Raw genomic sequence first — 23,408 nt, forward strand, 5'->3', positions numbered from 1 at the left:
AACCAGGCATGTGGCAGGTAATCCTTGAGTGGAGGCTTCGAGAATCTGTTATGTGAAGTTGCAAACTGAAATGTAATCGATTGGCAAATGATTAATTTTGGAGATACCAGAGCCATCAATCAAGGAGCACTGCAGAAAAGGTGTTAAAACATCCCAAGAGAGAAAAATATGATCCAGGAAACAAAGCTGAAAGGAAGGAATTATCTAAGCTCTCTGACAATAGACATGGGGGTATAGCATTTGGAATTTTCTCCGAGGGGTTCAGTCTTACTTTGGGACAATATTTCCTCACTATACTCCATTCTTCTCTTTTAGAAAGGTAATGGTAATTGAATATTGTCAAGTATGTAATTCGATCTTTGCTTTTGAACTTACATGGATAGCTTTCAGAAGAGACTTTAAAGTTTGGATTTCAAACTGCATTTAAACTGTGAAATACTATGAAGACCTTTGGCATTTGACCTAATATATTTTGCATTGTGATACAGCCATTATGCTATGAAAGCCAAGGTGTGGGATGTGGTGGTTTGAATGAGAATAGCCTTCATAAGTTCATATATATAATTATTTGATCCCTAGTTGATGGAAAAGATTGGGAGGTATAACTTGGTTTGAGAAAGTGTGTCACTAGTAATATGCTTTGAGGCTTCAACACACTTCTGCATTCCCCATATTCTTTTGCTTCCTGTTTGTGGAATAAGTAGTGAACTCTCAGCTGGTTTTGCCACCGTGCTTTAGTTTTGCTCTCATGGTGTCTAACCCTCTCAAATCGTAAGCGGACTAAGCAATTTCCTTTATAAGTTTCTTGGCTCATGGTGTTTTGTCACTGCAAGAGAAAAGTAACTAAGACAGCAATGGAGAGGTGAAATTTTTCTATGTTATTTACTTGACACACATCATTTAATGTAGTAATTCTTAGGAAAGAAGTATAGCACTTTAGCCCTTGTTTTAATTCTAATGAAAATTAAAATGTTACTCTCTGAAAAGCACTATTATAAACTGAGTAGTTGGTAATTACTTGAGGCCAAATTTGCAAGCTAAAAGCTTATAAAGTATATGCTACTAATGCCTCATGAAAAGGAAAAACTAATATAATATTTTTAAATATTGCTTTGTTGTATAATGCTATTTGAGATAGTGATAAGTTTCTTAAAAGGAAACAACTATCATTATTATGTCTAAGTCATTTTATTTATTTGTTTCATTTATTTCCCCCAAATGTTCATATAATCAAATGATGTGAGAGCATTTTAAAAATCACTAGTATCAGAAAACCAAATATTATCACACTGTTTTTTAGCTTTATTTAATCCTATGGACACATGGCATATTTTTCTCATTGGATAAAGGCTATTGATTATTTCTTTTTTTAACCAGAAAGTCTTTATTAGAGGGCTGGTGACTGCACTGGAGATTATTCCGGATTCCAATGTAGTCCCAAGCTTTCTCAGGGTGAGCTTTTAAGCACAAAACCATATCCTGTGTTGACATATTTTAATTAGTAAAATCAGACAGAAGCAGAACTACAGAAGCCAACAAGCAAGATTAGTATGTTTAGAGACTTTCCCAGAACCATGTGCTTTGATGGGTTAGGTTTTTTTTGTTTGTTTGTTTTTTTTTTTTTTTTTTTTTTTTTTTTTTTTTTTTTTTTTTTTTTTTTGTGATGCTGGCTATGTGCTGGATTTTATGTCCTGAATGGTACTTCTATCATGGTCTCAGTTGTGCTCAGGGTGGAAAATACAGGTTTAGCTTTGTTACTGTACATGCTGAGATGGAGATTTCCTTGCATAATTTATTACAGAGGATTTCCCTGAATAGTCTGTTTTTGTCAACTTTGTCAAAAACTAAATGACATAAGTGTGGGTTCATTTCTGGATCCAGTATCCAGTTGGTCCCAGGTTTACTTTTGTGCTGGCTTCCAAGAAGCTGTACCTCCCTGATGCTGTGGCCTGCCATGAAGCTTCTGCAGTCACTACACAACTGCTAGATCACCTCAACTCAAACAAGCAGAACAGTCTTCTAATGGACTCACTTGGAGGTTTTCCTCTCTCTCTATTTCAGGAATTTTATTCTATTCTTTCTCTAAATTGAAGTTCAAACAATGATGGTATCTTTCTCTTTTCTCTTTTATCCAAGATTTATTATCTATGTTGGCTATTCTTGGATGTCAACTTGACTACATCTGGAATCAATTAAAATCCAATGGTTAAGTATACCTGTGATAAATAGTTCCTTCCTTCCTTCCTTCCTTCCTTCCTTCCTTCCTTCCTTCCTTCCTTCCTTCCTTCCTTCCTTCCTTTTCTTCTTCTTCTTCTTCTTCTTCTTCTTCTTCTTCTTCTTCTTCTTCTTCTTCTTCTTCTTCTTCTTCTTCTTCTTCTTCTCTTACTCCTCCTCCTCTTCTCTTCTTCTTCTTCTTTTTAATATATTTTTATTAAGTAGTTTCCTCATTAACATTTCCAATGCTATCCCAAAAGTGCCTCATACCCTCACCCCCCACTCCCCTACCCATCATTCCCACTTTTTGGCCCTGGCATTCCACTGTACTGGGGCATATAAAGTTTGCACGTCCAATGGGCCTCTCTTTCCAGTGATGGCCAACTAGGCCATCTTTTGATACATATGCAGTTAGAGTCAATAGCTCCGGGGTACTGGTTAGTTCATAATGTTGTTCCACCTATAGGTTTGCAGATCCCTTTAGCTCCTTGGGTACTTTCTCTAGCTCCTCCATTGGGGGCACTGTGATCCATCCAATAGCTGACTGTGAGCATCCACTTCTGTGTTTGCTAGGCCCTGGCATAGTCTCACAAGAAACAGCTATATCTGGGTCCTTTCAGCAAATTCTTGCTAGTATATGCAATGGTGTCAGCGTTTGGAAGCTGATTATGGGATGAATCCCCATATATGGTAGTCTCTAGATGGGTCCATCCTTTTGTCACAGCTCCAAATTTTGTCTCTGTAATTCCTTCCATGGGTGTTTTGTTCCCAATTCTAAGAAGGGGCAAAGTTTCCACACTTTGTTCTTTGTTCTTCTTGAGTTTCATGCATTTAGCAAATTGTATCTTATATCATGGGTATCCTAAGTTTCTGGGCTAATTTCCACTTATCAGTGAGTACACATTGTGTGAGTTCCTTTGTGATTGGGTTACCTCACTCAGGATGATGCCCTCCAGGTCTATCCATTTGCCTAGGAATTTCATAAATTCATTCTTTTTAATAGCTGAGTAGTACTCCATTGTGTAAATTGTACCACATTTTCTGTATCCATTCCTCTGTTGAGGGGCATCTGGGTTCTTTCCAGCTTCTGGCTATTATAAATAAGGCTGCTATGAACATAGTGGAGCATGTGTCCTTCTTACTGGTTGGAACATCTTCTGGATATATGCTCAGAAGAGGTATTGCAGGATCCAACGGTAGTACTATGTCCAATTTTCTGAGGAACCACCAGACTGATTTCCAGAGTGGTTGTACAAGCTTGCAATCCCACCAACAATGGAGGAGTGTTCCTCTTTCTCCACATCTTCGCCAGCATCTGCTGTCACCTGAATTTTTCATCTTAGCCATTCTGAATGTTGTGAGGCAGAATCTCAGGGTTGTTTTGATTTGCATTTCCCTGATGATTAAGGATGTTGAACATTTTTTCAGGTGCTTCTCTGCCATTCGGTATTCCTCAGGTGAGAATTCTTTGTTCAGCTCTGAGCCCCTATTTTTGATTTTTTAAAGTTTAGATTGTAGCAATTGAAACATCAAGCTGTTTTGAAATTTCCTATAACTAATACTATAGCAATAGATTGGCTCTAAACATGAATGGCATTGCACAATATTTATTTTGTTTAAAATGAGTAGACAATTTATTTACTTAATGGAATGTAAAGATGAAATAAAAGTGTCCAGGTAGAATTTCTGTTTTTTAACTTCAAATCCTAAATATAATCACACTAATATGTTTTTCTATTAAACATGCTATTACAACTACATGAATTTGCAGAAATTGTCTGCATGTAGCATTCACTGGATATTAGATTATAACAGGACACATATTCTCTATAAATGCTTCTTCCAATCTCAAAGCATTTAAAATGAAAGTCCAATTTAGGTTAGCTCAATTCAATCTTTATTGATAATATCAAATATATGGGACAATGTAAGAAACCCATCTAGTCAGTAGGTGCGTTTTTGCTAAATGATGCTGTCAATTTATGTCCATCAATATAACGACCAAGTTGAATTTAACATCATTCTTTATGTTTTCTCCTACATATTGTAGCTGCCATTTAAAGCAGACTGTGATATAATCAATCAGAAATGAAAAGCTACTTTTTCAGCATAGCTTTCTGCTTTTCTGTAGGCAGATGCATATATTCAGTTTGTAAATTGTATCTGTTCTTTCTATGACAGTATTTTTTTAGTATTTCAACTGGTAAACAGATGATTAAAACCTACAGTTCAGCTAGAAGGCTGTTTTCTATGTAACCTTGAACATGATGAGCACACAAGCTAAGCAAATTTAGAAATAGAAAGCAGAAATTAGAAGATGCTGTTCTTATAATCTATATACATTATAGCTAATGAGTTTCATTACATCTTAAATCATGCATTTAATGTATTTTGATCATAATCAAATACTTCTTTTGAATGACAGTGAGTTACATTAGGGATATGGGTGAAGTGTTATTGATAAGGGCATGGGACTTTCCCAGTCACTATATTACCGAGGGAAACTTCTATCACCATACATGTATATAACTCTTCTAGTTGTGGTACTGGTATTCTCTAACTCTTGTTTCCTTTCGGCCTTTCTCCAGAGATGTTTTTACATCTTGTGGGAATGGGGTGATGCAGACTTGAAGCTTATCTAAATCACTATGCTAATACCCATACATTAGCTCTACTTTCTGATCTGGTCAGAGAAGTTTCTTTTTGCAGAGGGAATTGCAAAGGCTCACTGATGTTCAGCATACAATATTTTAATAGATATTCCAATGAAGGTAGAAACATACATGGATAAATGAGGTTTCTCTTCCATCAGTTTAGATTAGTTCCCAGAATTAACTCTCAAAGCACCAGCATAGCTAGAGAAGTTTATAGCCGTAAGGAAAAGTAAATGACCTGAAGAAAAACTGTGAAGTATTATTTTTTTCCTCTAATGCTGTAAAATTCTAAATGTTTACTTTCTTCCTTTTAAAATATTCTTCATACTCATACTATGCCCACTATATTTTTAGAGAAAGAAATGCTTCTATTCATATCTAGTTTAAAAAAATGTTGAAAAATATTCTCCTACTAAATATTTAACAACAAGAACTAAGTACAAACATCTAATATTTGTGAAGTCACTGTCTATAGACTAGTTTGATGCTAATAATTTAAAATCTCAGAAATTGTCTCCAAAATATTTGCAAAGGATGTTTAAAAGCTAGTGTGAATCCACACATCCTCTAGCTCCCTCTCTGCTGTAGATATGTGAATCCCAGAGCCTCTTTGAAGTTGCTCTGTGTAACCTTTAACATCTGTGAATCTGACATGGATGTCTCTGGAGGATGAACTATGCAGCCCTCCTTCCCAGCTACAAAGCAGAACAGCGTCAGTCCTCTCATTCCTTTTCTGTTTGAATTTCTATTCTTGCTTCTCATGTTGTCCAAACTGAAGGCTTGGGTTTTGATGACATCATCCTAAGTCATCTCATGCTGTTCAGTATCCTCCCTTCACTATACTCTCTAGGTTCTGGATACACTCTCTCTCCTGGATTCCTCTATTTTCTCATACACTCTTTAATTATACGTTTTACATATTTATTAATTATAAAGATGATTAAAAATAAAATAAATAGTTGATGTGAACTTGGTAAAGTTCATGAAAAATTTTCATTTCATTTATTAGGAAGGGATTACTATAGCAGATAATGTGAATAATGGAGGTCATTAATCGTAGTGTGTAACACACAACTTTAGAAGGTAATGTCTCACTTCACTTCTTAGTCTACAAGATCTGTGCCTGTTATATTTTATATTATAAATTGTATTTTCTTAGATCATTTTTTCTTTTTTCAATAATGTAATCATAGTGTTCAGCATATATTAATAGAAGTTTAAACAATATGTTCTCCCCTTCAACCTTCAAACCCTGCCTAGATTAAATGAGACATCCTTGGAAATACAAAAATAAAGGAGGAAAGGAAGGAAGGAAGGGAGGGAGGGAGGAAGGAAGGAAGGAAGGAAGGAAGGAAGGAAGGAAGGAAGGAAGGAAAAAGGAGTAAGGAAGAAGAAAGGAGGGAAGAAAGAAAGGAAGGGAGAAAGGAAGGAGGGAAGGCAGACAGGCTTTTTCGCTCCCGTGTGGTATTTTATTTCTTAATTTACCTTTCCATTTCTCTGTATTTTCCTGTACACATATATGAAATATATAATATGTTCTGAAGTGAGTGCACATTTAAAATTCGTATATTTACTTTGCAGTGGATAGTGCTTTTTCTTGGAAGTAAAACTTATATTTTTCAAAGTAAAAAGTCTAATTCTAAAATTATGTTTGATTTTTTATTTTTAGCACCAAAACGCTGAATCTGCATTATTTTCCCTTTTGTTTTATTTATATCAATTTTAGTCTAATAAACTATTTATTTATTTATTTATTTATTTATCTATTTATATTGTTCCTTATATATTTTTTGTTTATGGTCATGAACGTGTGGTATTTCTGTTTGTGTATGCCCAGTTCAGCCTTTGAAGGTCAGAGGACAATTACATTAGCTCTTTCTTTTCACATTATATGATATCTGGTCTCCATGGTTCTGCCCCTACATAGGCAATGACACCTCGTCTGGGAGCTTTAGGCATTCTGTGTCTTTGCTTCCTGCTTCTTTATATATATGAGCTTTGGAATTAGAGATGCTCAGGCTACTAGGCCAGGCTTTGCACTGGTTCCGGGGGTGCAAACTTATATCTTCACATTTGTGTAGCAATACTTTTAGGCACTGAACCATTTTGCCAGCCCTCTCATCTTTCTTTGAACTGGAAAGGTTCATATATTTACATAGGTTGTGATTGGAGATTTATAAACATTTAAATAACTCAATACTTAATGTGTATTTAAAATCTTCTTTATTTATTTCTTCATTCTTGGAATTTTTGTTCAAACAAATGTCATTACTAATTTTTACAGTATACAAATTCATATAGTAGATTATGGTTAATATTTAAAATTTTCTATTTAGTACTTCCTTACTTCTTGCTGAACAATGAAATAAATTAGGACCTAATTGAGAACGCTATCCCAACACCTCAAAATTGAAAAAGTAAATGTCAAAAAATAAATTACAGCAGTTTAACACTGATAATATACCAAATGTATGTGATTTTATATTTCATTCATACTATTCCATTGGTTTTTGTAATCAATGGTTCTTTTGCTTGTGTTATTTTGTCTCATTTTGTTTTCGGAGTTGTCTTTAACTCTCCCTGAAACCCAAGCAGATCTTATACTTGATACCAGCTTGTTTCACCTTCCTGAGCAGCTGGAACTGCCACCCCTCCTGGCTCACACCAATCACACCCATCATACCCATCATACCCATCATACCTTTCATACCCATCATACCCGTCATACTTGTCATACCCATCATTCCCATCATACCTATCATACCCATCATGCCTATCACACCCATTATACCTATCATACCCATCATTCCCATCGTTCCTCAGCACTCCATCTTCTCAGACTAACAGCTTAAGGCATATTCTTTGGAGGTGTCTTTAAAAAGTGGTGATAACATTCATTGTATTAACGCCAATCCAAATGCAATCATGCATTCAGAAGTCATCAATTAAACTGTTTTTAAAAAATTTCTTTGAATATAAACTACTAGGTACTATTGGAAGGACCTAATATCTTAGAAAATATTTTTTGGAAAATTTATGTTAAAATTTTCTTTGAAGAAGAATAAAATAGTAATTTCAAAAACATATAACTACCATGTTTTGTCCTACATTACCTACTTGAATGGCACAGTGCTAATAATGTCAGCACTGCTGTGTCATCTTCATTTAGTACGGTATCTAAAACTTTGACAGTCATTACTTTGTCTCTTTTTGTTTTGTATGTTTTTTTAAGTTTTCCTATTATTTTCCCTTTCTTTTTAAAATATAAACAACCAAGCTGCTTTAATTTCTTCAGTATTTCCTCTTTGTTTAGACTAATTCATTTAAGAAACCCTCTTCAATATCTTCACAGTCACTAATTTTTTTTTCCTGCTAAGGTTAATCTATTTTGGACTCCATGCAATTATGTTTGTTTGTTTGTTTTAACTTCAGCTCTGTTACTTTTAAATCTTATAAATTCTCTACAGTTCTTATTCACAACATTCTTTTGCAGAGTCTGAGTCCATCCTAACTAAATATCAGTTGTACTTTTCATTCCATTTGCCAGGTTTTTGTATGTTGAAAGAATTTTTAGACTGTATCCTCCTTCTTTAGCTAATAGTAACTATGAGTAAGTGGAATGAAAGCTATGGTGGAGGGAAGAATCATGTTCTGCACATAGTTACCCAGTGAAACTGTAGTGCTGACCAGTATGTCGTTGTGCTTATAAAGTAGATGAGCATTCTCAACATATTTTACTATTCTCTTAGGGGAACATTAAACTATTTGTCTCAGTGAAAGATCTGATACAAAGATTTTACTTACTTATCAACAATTTCTACAGAAAAACCTAGTCACAATAATTGATCATCAGAAACTAAGGATAATTCTCTTTGAATATCTGAAAAGATAGTTTTATCTAAATTTGATGGCCTATATATACAAGCTATACTTAGTTCTTTTTAAACTTTAACTCATTATTTTCTGTAAAACTATAATGACACCTGTAAATTGAGAGTTGTAATCTCTACCTATAGTAAGGAAAAAGGCATACGATTCATTCATTGCTATTATTGCCCACAAAAGGTAGATTATGAGTCTATTGCTGAAGGCACCAACTTTTATGCACAGAGCATAAAAAATTCAAACTGGAGCTAACCTGGAGACCTTGTCTCTGCTGACTTTCATTTTTAGTACCAGCAGCTACTATGTAAGTTGTTGGGGAGATCTAGCCCGGCTGCTGATGTTTTACTGATCAGACAAAACTGCCTTCTAAGTACTTCTGTCTACAAGCACAGGTTAGCGCAGTTCCCAGACTTAGTCAGAGAAAAAAGGTTTTGATAATAGCCAACAGTCATACCAAAGACTTATAATTGGTTGGTCAAATTGGTAAAAGTAAAAGACTACCAAGTACTCATTCATAGTCAAACTACTATACCAGTTACCCTAAGACCCATCTGTCATAGAGAAGGACACTTGGCAGGAATGAGAAATCAGAGGATGAGAAGACTATAAAACTGATCATCTAAATGTGATATGAACACACAATAGTTGTGGCCTCTAGCACAACATATGCACAAACACAGAAAGTAATGAAAGTAGGTGGGGAATAATTAGGGGGGAAAAGCATCATTTGAATGATAGGGATAATAGAAAAAGTGAATAGGGTGGAAAGAGAATGGTAATTGTACACTCTATATAAAAAAACTATCAAATTGTGAAACACTACCTTTAAAAATGAGAAGATGGATACAATTTGCCAAATGCATGAAACTCTAGAAGAATGAAGACCAAAGTGTGGACACTGTGCCCCTTCTTAGAATTGGGAACAAAACATCCATGGAAGGAGTTACAGAGACAAAGTTTGGAGCTGTGACAAAAGGATGGACCATCTAGAGACTGCTATATCTAGGGATCCACCCCATAATCAGCTTCCAGACGCTGACACCATTGCGTACCCTAGCAAGATTTTGCTGAAAGGACCCAGATATAGCTGTCTCCTGAGAGACTAGCAAACACAGAAGTGGATGCTCACAGTCAGCTATTGAATGGATCACAGGGCTCCCAACGGAGGAGCTAGAGAAAGTACCCAAGGAGCTAAAGGGACCTGCAACCCTATAGGTGGAACAACATTATGAACTAACCAGTACCCCTGAGCTCTTGACTCTAGTTACATATGTATCAAAAGATGGCCTAGTCGGCCATCACTGGAAAGAGAGGCCCATTGGACACACAAACTTTATATGCCCCAGTACAGGGGAACGCCGGGGCCAAAAAAAAAAGGGAATGTGTGGGTAGGGAAGTGGGGGGGAGGGTATGGGGGACTTTTGGGATAGCATTGGAAGTGTAATTGAGGAAAATAGGTAATAAATTAAAATAAATGTGAAGATGGTGAAAATTTAAAATTATATTTCTAAATATAATTTTTTGAGTAAACTATATGATGGATGAAATCACCAAGATATCACTAAATCTAAATTTATTTTACAAATTTCATTTTAATAGATTTGAAGCATGTTAAATATAAAGCAATTTTCAAAAATATGATAGTGCTTATGCTTTCTATATTTAATATTCATTGAGTGTAAACTTAAGCAAAAGAAAAAGTGAATGAGTCAGTATACTTACCTAATTATCATGTTAAAATATAAATATTGTCCTAAAATATGTATTTACTAATTGGTATATTTCAACAATTGTAATTTATGACAATGTAATAAGCTTTTATAAATTCTTTGGTAAGTTTTTGTGAATTACTTTCTCATTTTTTTCTACATGAAAGACTTCTATATGAGGACAGATCTGAAGATCAAATTGGGAAAAGGAAGGGAAAGGTAGTTGTGGGTAGAAATATAGGGGGAATCGATCAAAAATAAGGCATTTGAGAGATAATATGGAAAGTAATATACTAGAAACTTTCTAATATGTGTGTGTGTGTTTGTGTGTGTGTGTGTGTGTGTGTGCGCGCGCGCGTGATCTAAATGAAATGATCAAATGGGGAAAAAAAAAGTCTTAACTAGACATCTTTTGTCACCAATCAAGGTTTCCAGTATTGGGTTTGGCTTACATCTAATTAAGCTTTTGGCCAAAGGGGTCCAGGAAATTCTGAAGCAACCCAGGTTTTTGCCACAAGTACAATCTGACAGCAAGGCTCCATTGCTGAAGAAAACACCTATAAATCTCACTGAACGTTGAAATATATTTGTCCAGTCAATTCCTACATAGAACCTTTACCCCCTACATTCTAGCATCTTTTGTCTAAGAATGTATTCTGTATGTTACCAAAAGAGAAGCATGAACACAAAGCCAGCCACAAAACCCTTCTCTATAATGGTATACTCTCTGCAAGCTATGCTAGGGCAGTGTTGGCCAAATGATTGTGGGATTTGACATAAAGTCCACATCTCTCGATAGGATTTGCTGCACCTCTATAGTTAAATTTGAAGCCTACTAAATATCTCTGATCGTGGCACTAAATAGACTTTCTTTATAGGGGGTACTTCTTCTTCTCTCTCAGATCTGCAAATCCTGACCCCTAATCTTCTATCTGAGGAATGTCACATAGTCCCTGGCAAATCTACAGGTTCAAATTCCTCTTTCCAGATAAGAAACTGCCCAGTAAGCACCTGGGATTCCTGGAAAGCTGCACCATACAAATGAGGAATACACAACATTTTAACTCCAATCAATGAAACTTCACCTTAAGAAAAATCTCTACCCAACTCTCCAAGGTTCATATATAGTTCTGATTCAACCTGCATAAAGTTATGAGCAAAAGACTATCCTGAATAAATGTATGCTCACAAGCTAAGATTTCTCAAGAGTGCAATGGTCTGAAATTCACTGAAGGGAGACTCCAGAGTCACATTGTATGCAAAAATAAGGAACATTTATTCTGTAGGTAGCATGCTAGGGTCATCATCATTTCAGAATGGCAACACAGACAGAGACATTTGAGCCCCTTTTATAACAGACCTGTTAAATTGCTTCTAGGATAACAACAGACTTCTAAAACTTAGGGCATATTCCAAGGGGTTACAAAAACCATGAACTAATGTCATAAAAAAGATATACACCACAGGACCACAGGTGCAAATACAGGAGATAAGATATTGATGTGGTTTATCTATACAAAACTTCAAGGACAGTTTAGTTTTGGTCTTTATCTTTCCATGAACCTGTAAGCTAATAACAAATGATGAATGTTTGACCAGATAATTGCTCCTACTGTATATGCATGTAGGCATCCTCTGCTATAAATCCCCAATTTAAGTTATGACCTGAATTTATGTGCACACTTACAGTGGTCTTTTTTTATTGGATATTTTATTTTTTACATTTCAAATATTATCATCCCTTTTCCCAATCCCCCCCCAAGAAAACCCCTACTCCATTTTCTCTCCTCCTGCTTCTTTTAATCATGTGAACACATTCTGAAAGTCGTAGAAGTGCTGAGAACAAAGGGCAGAGGCAGGTCTCCCTCTGCTTCCAGACTCTGCTTCATCCTTATATGCAGTGGCATCTGGACCCCTGAGAGTGAGAAAACAAAGAACTTAGAAACACAGCTTGTCCCCAATACACATACCATAGGACCCCATATCCAATCTAGGGTAAAACCAAATAATACTAATCTAAAAAACAAAAAGGAAATGTAGTGATAAAATAACATCTGATGACATTTTGATATACTCACAGATTAGTGTCCTCTTGGCTGTTGTAATAAAAGTGGATATTAGCCCAGAAACTTAGAATACCCAAGATACAATTTGCAGAACACAAGAAAATCAAGAAGAACAAAGACCAAAGTGTGGATACTTCATTCCTCCTTAGAATAGGCAACAAAACAACCATGGAAGGAGTTACAGAGACAAAGTTTGGAGCTAAGATGAAAGGATGGACCATCCAGAGACTACCCTACCCAGGGATCCATCCCATAATCAGCCACCAAACGCAGACACTATTGCATATGCCAGCAAGATTTTGCTGAAGGGCCCCCGATATAGCTGTCTCGAGTGAGGCTATGCCAGTGCCTGGCAAATACAGAAGTGGATGCTCACAGTCATCTATAGGATGGAACACAGGGTCCCCAATGGAGGAGCTAGAGAAAGCACCCAAGGAGCTGAAGGGATCTGCCACCCTATATATAGAACAACAATATGAACTAACCAGTACCCACAGAGCTCATGTCTCTGGCTGCATATGTAGCAGAAAACGGCCTAGTCGGCCATCATTGGGAAGAGAGCCCCTTGGTCTTGCAAACTTTATGTGCCCCAGTACAGGGGAATGCCAGGGCCAAGAAGTGGGAGTAGGTGGGTAGGGGAGCAGGGCAGGGGGAGGGTATAGGGAACTTTCGGGATAGCATTTGAAATGTGAATAAAGAAAATATCCAATTAAAAAAAAAGGAAAGGAAAAGCTTCCTTCTGCAGTAGACAATTTACGGAACAAGAAACCTTGGAAGACTCAGTCCTAAATGCATTGTTTCCATCAAATCGCTCTCCTAGGGCTCTGGGGATCCTGTGGAAAAGGAAGCAGAAAGAGTGTGAGTCAGAAGGGTTAGAGGACATCAAGAAAGCAGGTACCTCTAAACCAATATGATCAAAGCTCATTTGAACTCACAGAGACTAAAGCAGCATATACAAGAGCCTGTACAGGACTGCTATAGACATAATGTTATTGTGCACTGTGTAAAGATTATCTTTGCATTATTCAAAGGCTGATTTCTCTACCCCCATGTCGGGTTGCAATCCTGTCGTGGCAATGTAATTTATTAGAAAAATCTCCTGTCTCCGAGTTGTATAAACATTACTCCCCATTTAAATTCTTATTTGTCCATAAAAGCTGATCAGCCAAGGAGTGAGAAGAAGAGAGAATAGGGCTAAACTTCTGATCCTGGCCAGGGGAGGAGGAAAGAGGGATAGAAAGGGAGGAGTCACTATGTGGAGGTGGCCCATGAGATAGCAGAACACACCCAAAGCAGAGAGCAAGATTAGTACTAAAATGCAAGTTTATTGGGGATTTTGGCTGGAAAGTAGCCAGGTTAGTTCAAAGGGTTAGTATAGATTAATAATTGCTCAGATATTGGGCCATAAAGCTTGAATAAATAAATCTTATAATCTCTGTTTCTTTTATTTAGTAGTTATCTTGCCAGGCTGTGGTGGCACATGCCTTTAATCCCAGCAGTTGGAGGCAGAGGCAGGCAGATTTCTCAGTTCCAGGCCAGCCTGGTCTATATAGAGTGAGTTCCAGGACAGCCAGGGCTACACAGAGAAACCCTGTCTCAAACAATCAAAAACAACAACATCAACAACAATAACAAAAAAAAAATCAAAAAACAAAAAGGGAGTTAGCTGAAGAAAAAAACAATCATTTATAAAATTATTTTTACAGTCTGCAACAGGTTCTCTTAGTATATATATGATGGTTTCCAATGTAATAATTTTGTTATTAGGTTTTTTATTTACGTTCCAAATGTTATCCCCTTCCCTAGTTTCCCCTCTGAAAACCTCTTATCCCCTCTCCCCTCCCCCTGCTCACCAATCCACCCATTTCTGCTTCTTGACCTGGCATTCCCCTACATATGCAGCTGAAGCCATGAGTACCACCATATGTTTTTTTTTGTTTGTTTGTTTTTGTTGTTTTGGTTGGTGGCTTAACATTCCTGTGTGAACCTCTGTGTCTCTGATTCTTTTGCCTTTTGGAGGATCTTTTCCTTTTGTGAGCTTTTCTTGTCCAATGCTGATATAATAATTTTTAAAATATTTTATTATTTTATTTTGAAAACAATGAATCAATGAAGGAATAAATAAAAATTACCCAGTTAGGTAAAGTTCAACAACTGAACTCTCATTTGTACATGCTGGGAGAGAGAAAATTCAGCTTTCTACAGTGGAATTGCACTGTGAATATCAACCACACCAGGGTAGGTCTCATGTTCAGGTTCAGTTGGCCAACATTTATGGTTCCACAGTTACGTGTGTGTGTCTGTGTGTGTGATTTTATTTGGTTACAGTTTGGTGGGGCTTTGTTTGTTTGTTTTCTTTTTTCTAGGTGTTTTCTTTGTTTTGAAGTTTTTTTTTTTAATGTATGTGTTTTTGAGAAAGAGCTTAACATTGGGTGGGTAGGAAGGGGGAGATGATCTGAAAGAATTTATGGAAGGGAAGAAAACGATTAAACTTAGAATTTGTTTTTAAAAAATATAAATAAATAAATAAATAAATAAATAAATAAATAATAGAGCATATATGAATTTTCAGTATAATAGGACTAGGTTAAAAGTTCCTAACTATTAGAACATTTCTATATGAAAAGGATAAATATTTGTCTAGGAAAATTGACTTACCTTTCAATTCATCATTGTATCAAAACTTCATCAGAACATACTTATTATTCATGACATACTTTAAACATTAACATTCAAAACATTCATGGTCTCAAAATAACAATAGTATCTTCTATTATTAAATTATTGTAATCAGGGCTGTAGCTTTTAATTGCTCACTTACCAATGCAGAAGATAGTTGAAAAACTACACGGCCAGATGTACTTTATCATTTTAATTAATCACATTGTCTTTTAAATTAAGTCAGCTCTTGTTATTTTTGATGCATTAGCACCAGTAGGGAGCTAGACTTTGTTAACATGACACAATATTTTCATCAGACATCATCAATTTCAATATGGAATAATAGAAAATGACAGAGTACCCTAAATAATATGAACATGTTAAAATGCTGGAGTATTTTAAAATGTTATGTTCATGATATAAAAATAAAAAATTTGAATAGGAGCTATAAAATCTATATCTGTATGACAGTTTAGTTTTTATGCATGTGTTTACAAGATTATATGCCTTATAATTTTAGTAAATTAATGTACTTACTATTTGAAATGATGTGTATTATATAACAGATTTTTATTTATAGGCATTTTTCTTTATACAAGGAAATCATTAAGATGGTTATTATGAAAATATGAATTTCTGTAATTTTCCATTTTCTGTTCATTAAATTGCTGTTTAGATATTTTTATGGCTTTTTTCTCTTTGGCTAATGACAAAATTTTCAATATTTCATATGAGTTTTATAATTGTTATTTAGTATTTGGTGGGATGTAGTTGTTTAATGTAGTAATTTGATTTTTCTGATGTTCTTGATCCAGTGTAGTCTGGAATTTTCTATATCTGTTGCTGAAAACATTGGGTGTAGAGAATTAAATTTTCTCCCCACTTAGCTCACTTTGACATGTTTCAGCATCTTGAGTCTTAAACTCAAACTTCCAAATATATTCTTATAATGGAGAAGTGCATTTGTTTAATACTGGCATTCCTGTCATTCAATCCATGACTTTACAGGATCCATTTTTACACTAATGGAATATAGCTATGACAGAGGAATTAAAGAAAGAATGAAATGCACGATGATGAATTGATTAAAATTAATCCCGTTCCTTTATTCCCGAAAGAATAGCTTATTTACACATAACAAGCTCCTAATAACTGCAGACAGTTGTTTTCAGTAAATTCTATACTTCTTTTGTTACGTAGACTCCATGATGTCCTCAATGGTACAAAATAAAATTTTGCAGACGTAGGCTTTTGGCAGCAATTTTGAAATGCTACTCATCTGTCACCTCTGCCCTAATAAAAGCATCATGTTGTTTCTTTTATATCCAATTCCAGTTTTACCAGGAAGACCATGCATCTTTTTAAATTCTTCCTGTTTTCTTTCCACCTCTGTGCCTCTGAAGCCTTGGTACTGCTGCCTGAACTCTAGCGGCTTAAGATTATTACAGTTTTGCTGGTATTTTTTTCCCCTGTTGAATATTCAACAGTTCTTTCTGGAGGAAGGTACAAGTTCTCCCTCTGCACATTGCTTGTGGAGGTGGCTCTTCATTCATTTTGAACCATGCTATCTCTCCGGGATAATTTTTTGTAGCAGCTTGTCTTCACAGAGATAGCTTCCCCTGAGTTTGCTTTTTGTGCTAACACGCATGCCTATCATGACAGCTTCTTTGAGAGTATTTTTATCCTGAATCAGTGCCTACAAACTCCTAGCATTTATGCAATGTGTTTATTAAAGTGAAGTTCCTAACACTTATAACGATCATGTGGTGATAAAACTAGGTGAAATTGAGGGAAAGACTTGCACCCAAGTCCTAGCTGCTCTATTAAGCACTGTTAAGTGCTCCAGTGAGTATTCTAAATGTTGTTCAAGCTGAAATAACATATTTCGCCCCACAAACTTAATCCTCATTCCTTCAGAGGGGAGTGTTCTGTATTGGTAGGTATCAGTAATCAGTGTACTAGAAGATCTGTTGTGTCTCATGTGAAAAATAGATTAATATTTGAATGTAAAATTGAAAAAAAAATAAAACTTGAGACCTGTGATTCATGTAATGTATGTCAAATAGCCCAAAGAGTTGTTTGTGAGCTTTGAAACCTGGGGCTGAGAACATAGCAGAACAGACCTGGACATGCCTGGGCAGGCCCATTGCCTCCCTATCTCCCACCCCTCTGACCTAAGTTAAATGTTAACAGGCTGCCGATGTTTAAATGGACCAATCATGTGAAACCGCGCCAATTCCTCCCCCAGCCCCACTCCTTTTCTATAAAAACCCCTAGCTTCCAAGCCTCGTGGTCGAATCCACTGTCTCCTGTGTGAGATACGTTTCGACCCGGAGCTCCGCCATTAAAATACCTCGTGTTGTTACATCAAGGTGTTGTGTTCTATTCGTGATTCTTGGGTATACGCCGAATCGGGAGTTGAGTGGGGGTTTCCCCACTAGGTTCTTTCAAAATCATCCATACAACAAGTTAACTTTACCGTTCTTCCCTTTGTGGAAAAGACAAAATTCCTTGCCCAGGGGATGAACAGTGATGTATTTATGTGTATAATGAACTTTTGCCTCAGTTTCTTCTTCAATATGCCATTAACCCTTTATGTGTTGATTCCCTTATTAGAAATAAAATATAAATAATATACACATGAAATACAGAAATAATATTTTCTCAGTCTGTATAATGTTACTTATATCTATCCTTCAGGAATGATCATTAGGTTTTGGATAGTCAATTGGTGTGCTCTTCCATGAGGAAGACTCTTTCTTCTAGAGTTCCTTAGTTGCCTATCTTTCATTGTGCAGGCCTAAGGAGTCTAGGGCTTCGCCCTGTCCACATCAGCACATGTATTGTTCTTTTCCCCATTCAATTTATGTTTAAATTGAAGTGTTGGTATGAATCTATGGGTGCAGCTTCTGATATTCTTGAGGCTTAAAATCTCACAGCAAATTCCTTGATTTTTTTAACTCTTAAAATCCTTTCTGCCCCCTGTTCAGTAACTATCTTTGAGCTTTAATTGATCTTGCAAACTTTATATGCCCCAGTAATTTCTTTTCTGATCCAATCTACTTGGTATTCTTGGTGTAGGCTTTTTGTACATTTATGGACATCTCTTTCTGTAGGTTAGTGAAGTTTTTGTCTATGGTTTTGTTGAAGATGTTTACTGACCCTCTGAATTAGGAATCTTCCCTTTCTTCAATACTTATTATTCTTAGGTATAGTCTTTTCAATGTGCCCTATATTTCTTGGATGATTTGTGTTAAGAGGTTTTTGCACTTTGTATTGTATTTGAACCTGTTGTCAATGTATTCTATTGCATATTCTCTGACTGAGATTCTCTCTTCTGTCTTTTGTATTCTTTTGTTGATGCTTGATTCTATGACTCCTGATCTCTTTCCTTTTTTTTTTTTTTTCCCATTTCCAGTATTGTCTCTCTCTGTGATTCCTTATTGTTTCTACTTCCATTTTTAGATCTTGGGCAGTTTTGTTCTATTCCTTCACCTCTTTGTGCTTTCTGATATTTCTTAAAGGGATTAATTTGTTTCTTCTTTAAAAGCTTCTCTCTATTTGCTTGTGTTCTATATTTCTTTAAGGGAGTTATTTATGTCTTCTTTAAGGTCCTCTATCATCCTGATGATATGGAATTTTAGATCAGAGTCTTGCTTTTTAGGTGTGTTAGGGGATCCAGGACTTGCTGTTGTGGGAGAATTGTATTCTAATCGTACAAAATACCTTGGTTTCTGTTGCTTATGTTTTTTTGCTTGTCTCCCATCATCTGGTTATCTCTAATGCTAACTAGCATTGCTGTCTCTGACTGGTGCCTGTCCCTCCTATGAGCTTGGCTATTTGGCTCCTTGTATCTGATTATCTTTGGGTATGTAAGGAGTTCTAGAGAGTCTGATTTGTGAAACTGCTTGTGTCAGAACTTCTGGGGGAAGCTGTCTCTGAATGTGGGTGGGTTGGGAATGGTGACTGGAGCACCAGAATTGCTTTTGGGCACAACTGTGAACTGGAAGGCTAGTTATTCTTAAAAATAACTATTTGTTCTCTTAATTTCACTTATTAAATGACATGTGAAGATGTTATATAGTTTAAAAATTAGATAATACTGAAAATCCATACATTTAGCTTTGACTATAACACATACAAATAAATATAGTCCTTACCACTAAAAGAAAATGGAGGGATCATGAAGTTGTGATATTTTAGAAGCAATTAACCCCCAGGAATGTTCATTTTCGCAAACAAAATGAAAAAAAATCATATTGTTGAAAAGGAAACACAGAACTCAAATTCATGTCTCAACATTTCTTTAATTGGAGTAATATTTTCTTGCTAAATTCTGAACTTTAGTTTTGCTGAGTTCTTCACACCAGGAAGTCTAGAATAACTCACATTTCCATTTCTCTTCACTAATTAAAGGATGATGAAGTTGGTATGCTTGCAGAAAATATAAAGGTATAACACCCTAACTATTCAGAATATCTTCAAAAATATTCATAACAATTAACAATTTTTGTAAAAACTACTTGATTTCCAAATAACATATCTAATTATATGACCAGTTTTTAATATGACCCTTCTTTTCATTCATTTTACCTCTGCTGTGCCTTCTTTATATCCAGAGTTAGTTAGTGTCAATTTGAAACCAGACTTTACTCATTCACACAGATTACTCTACCTTGGGATTCTGACTTTTAAAGATATACTGAGACAAAGATCAGTTATGACCTCCTTTCTATTTTCTTTGCTTCTGAAGATGAAGCTATTTACAGCACAGAAGACTGGGACAGCTTCTGTAATGGTACCTTGATTTTTATTTCAGTTTTGAATTCAGAAATAGACTAAGTTCTTCAATCCACCCCACCCCCACCTCCCTGCCCCAGCCACATTCTTGGTATGAAATGCTGTGGCTTGGAAAGTGGGAAAACCAGTCTGTCCACACCTAATTGGCAAAAGTTTTACTTTTCTCACTAAAATAAACCAGCGTTTTTACATTTGATTACAAGAATTGAGATCTATATGTGGTTGTTGAGCATTGATGGCCACACTTTGAGCTCTACAATGTATGTTTTTCTATAAGTTCATTAGTTGTAAGTATGTTTTAATAATATTATACCATGATTATTTGATATTATTCAGCAAAACTACCAAGTTGCTAAATATATTAAGTAAGGAGTGGGGAAATCCAAACAACTTGTTTTTTTTAGAAACAGAGTGAATATACTTTGTTTTATAAAGCTGTTAAGATAAAAAATTACCAAGATAAAGAAAAGTATGACATTTTAACATTAGCTAAACAACATTCCAAAATATATGTGTGTACCAACTCACTTAGATAGTTTAAAATGCAGAACAACAATACACATTACAGTTTTTATATGGAGGTTATATATAATAATTTCCACAGAGTAGGGAATAAGTAAATGAGAAGGAAGCACTGAATACTTGTATATTTTTTGAAGCACAGTATAGAAATGATTTTAAGCTAATTTTCAGATTTAATAATTATTCTGATATTTCACGGTCTTTAATATCCTCTTTCATAGAATAATGAGATAGGTTTAAGATTAAATAAAAATGTAATTCAAAATAATTTCAGAAACCAAAACTTGAAAATGATACATTAACTATATGCATTTTAGTATTTTCCCAGACATGTTCATCAGCATAATCCCCAAAAAAAAAAAAAAGAACCTAGCAGCAGTACATTTACTATTATTTAACACACAACACATAGTGAAGTCTGGCTAGGTTATTTTATGCTGTTGTGACTATAATATTGCACAGAAATAATTGAATGGGAAATCCTTTTTTTTTTTTTTTTGCTAAATAATTCATAGGGCTTTTATACATCACATGGAGAAGATACAGAAGTCTTGGTGTTACATCACAACAGGTTAAATTAGAGACAGATGGGAGATGGGGTTGTACCTTTGAATGTTGACCCTTAATGACCTATTTTTGCTACCAAACCTGATATCCTACAGGTTTTACAGGTTCTTCTAATAACACTACCTACTGGAGAGCGGACACTCACAGCCTTAACCTGCAGGAGTGTTTCAGATCTTAATCATTTCAAACTCTTAATTCTCATATGTTTACCATCTAGAGGGTCATTAGATAAAATTTAATATCTTATTGTGTTATTATAATTTGCTTTTATCAATACTAGATATTTAATGATCATTGGTCATCTATTTCACAAAGGATTTTGGTGAAAAGTCAGCTATTTGTGAGCTTTGGAGTAGGATTTGCTTTCTATAGTGGTAAAATGCAAAAGAGGACTGACAACAGTGTTTTCAGCTCCAGTTGCTACATCTACCATGCAAGCACCATGCGTAAGTTTCAGAAAATATTACGTGAGAGAAGGTGGAAAGATTAAAAGAATCAGAAGACTAGTAGTCCTGCTACTTGATGAACTCTTTCAGACATACCAGGGAAGCTGCCCCTGTGAAATCTCAACAGTGTGGTTGCGAAGCAAAACCCTAACAATGGCAACGCCAGCGGATCCCAATGTGGATGGAGAAATTTTACGAATATTCAACCCTAGATGAAAAGCTGAGAGAGTGAGAGAGAGAATCAGATTTGCTGGACACAAGCTCCTGATAGGTTATTAAATCCCGTGGTCAGCTTTAAACACATGTATATATACACAACACTAATTATGTTTTGTAGTCTTTTATGAAATTCTCAAAAAATAGATAAATTAAAAAAAAATCAAATCTCTTCTCAGCCCAGATATCTCCCTGAAAGTAGCAGAGAGAGAAAACAATTTTCATTTGATTATTGAGTAAGTGTTAAAACAGAATGTGATCTATATCCCAGGTAATCCAATTAACTTATTTCTTGGTCAGAAGAAAATTATTTTCGATAATGAACATATGTCACCCATTCTGGTTTGAAAATGATTACTAGTCTTTGGATAAGGTATCCAATCAGAAGCAACTTTAGTTATAAACACATAGTTTATACTAAAGTTACTTGTTAGTAAGAGTGAGTGACCATCTGTGTTTGCTAATTGATGTTACCCAGGGGGGAAAGAAAATGAACTTCTAATGTGTTTATGGAAAGGAGGTAGCTTTACCTCTTGGAGTGAAGTGCCTATCCTCCTTTTTAGACTGCTCTGCTATTATAGACCCTGAGAGATAGGGAGCTATTTTAAGTTATTGTTATATTTTAAGGGAATGGTTCTTCTGGTTCTTGACATAGATACCTTTGTACCTAAATGCTAGCAAAGGTCTTACTTAGCCTCAAAAGGGTTATTGAAGTTAATGTCGAAATATATTGATATTAATCTTTAAAAAACAATAAAAGATACATTCATATTTCAAAGAGATATATAACTTATAATCTATACTCCAAAAGAAAACCCCCTTACTTTCAATGATTGCTTACTTTATTGATTTGTATTTATGCTAAGAATTCCATTATATTGGATGTGCTAAATCCAAATATAAACTCAATCTCTGCACCCTTGTCAGGAATAACAGAAATACTTTTGTTTTTCACTTTTTCTGATCAGTTGACTCATAATTAAACTTTATGCTGTTAGCCTAATCAAGTAACCAGGAGAGTATGCCCTGACTGCCACAATTTAAGATTGCTCCTCTAAACCCTGTAAAATCAATATGATTGTTAAAGAAAGGTACTCAAAAGAATGATGAGTGAAAGCATTCTGCACTGTGTTTAAGGTCAGCTCTATAGGATGGAACTCTACCCAGTACTTTATACCACGTTTGGGGACATCATATACCCCAGGGAGAACCTACTACTGTTATTTGCTAAATGGACTAATCATTGACCCTTTTTGTAAACTTTATGGCCCACTGATTTGTGCAGCTTTCATCCCTCGTCAGAAAACCTTTTTACTGCATTAAGGGCTGACAAATACAGGAGCTTACATCTAGTAAAAGTGCAGAGAGTAAGTACCTGTAGAGTGCTCACTCTCAGAATGAATTCAGTATCAGCCCTGCTTCCAATGTCTTGGGAAATATGCTTGATGAGAGGTTATACTGTTTGTAAGAGGTTAGGAAACACTCTGACGCACTTCTGTTGTCTGTATATTTCAGAGCCACTGCACTCATGAACATAACAGCTGCTGCAAGTTCCTGCCCAAACCCTGCACAAGATCAACTCAGTAAAGATTCTAGTATGGTTCAGGGTGGAATACATGAACCCCAGCTGCTCTACCTTGTTATATGGCTTTTGTGGTAGGTAGAGTC

The sequence above is a fragment of the Mus musculus genome, chromosome 1 (assembly GCF_000001635.26).
Source record: "Mus musculus strain C57BL/6J chromosome 1, GRCm38.p6 C57BL/6J".
Classification (NCBI taxonomy): Eukaryota; Metazoa; Chordata; class Mammalia; order Rodentia; family Muridae; genus Mus; species Mus musculus.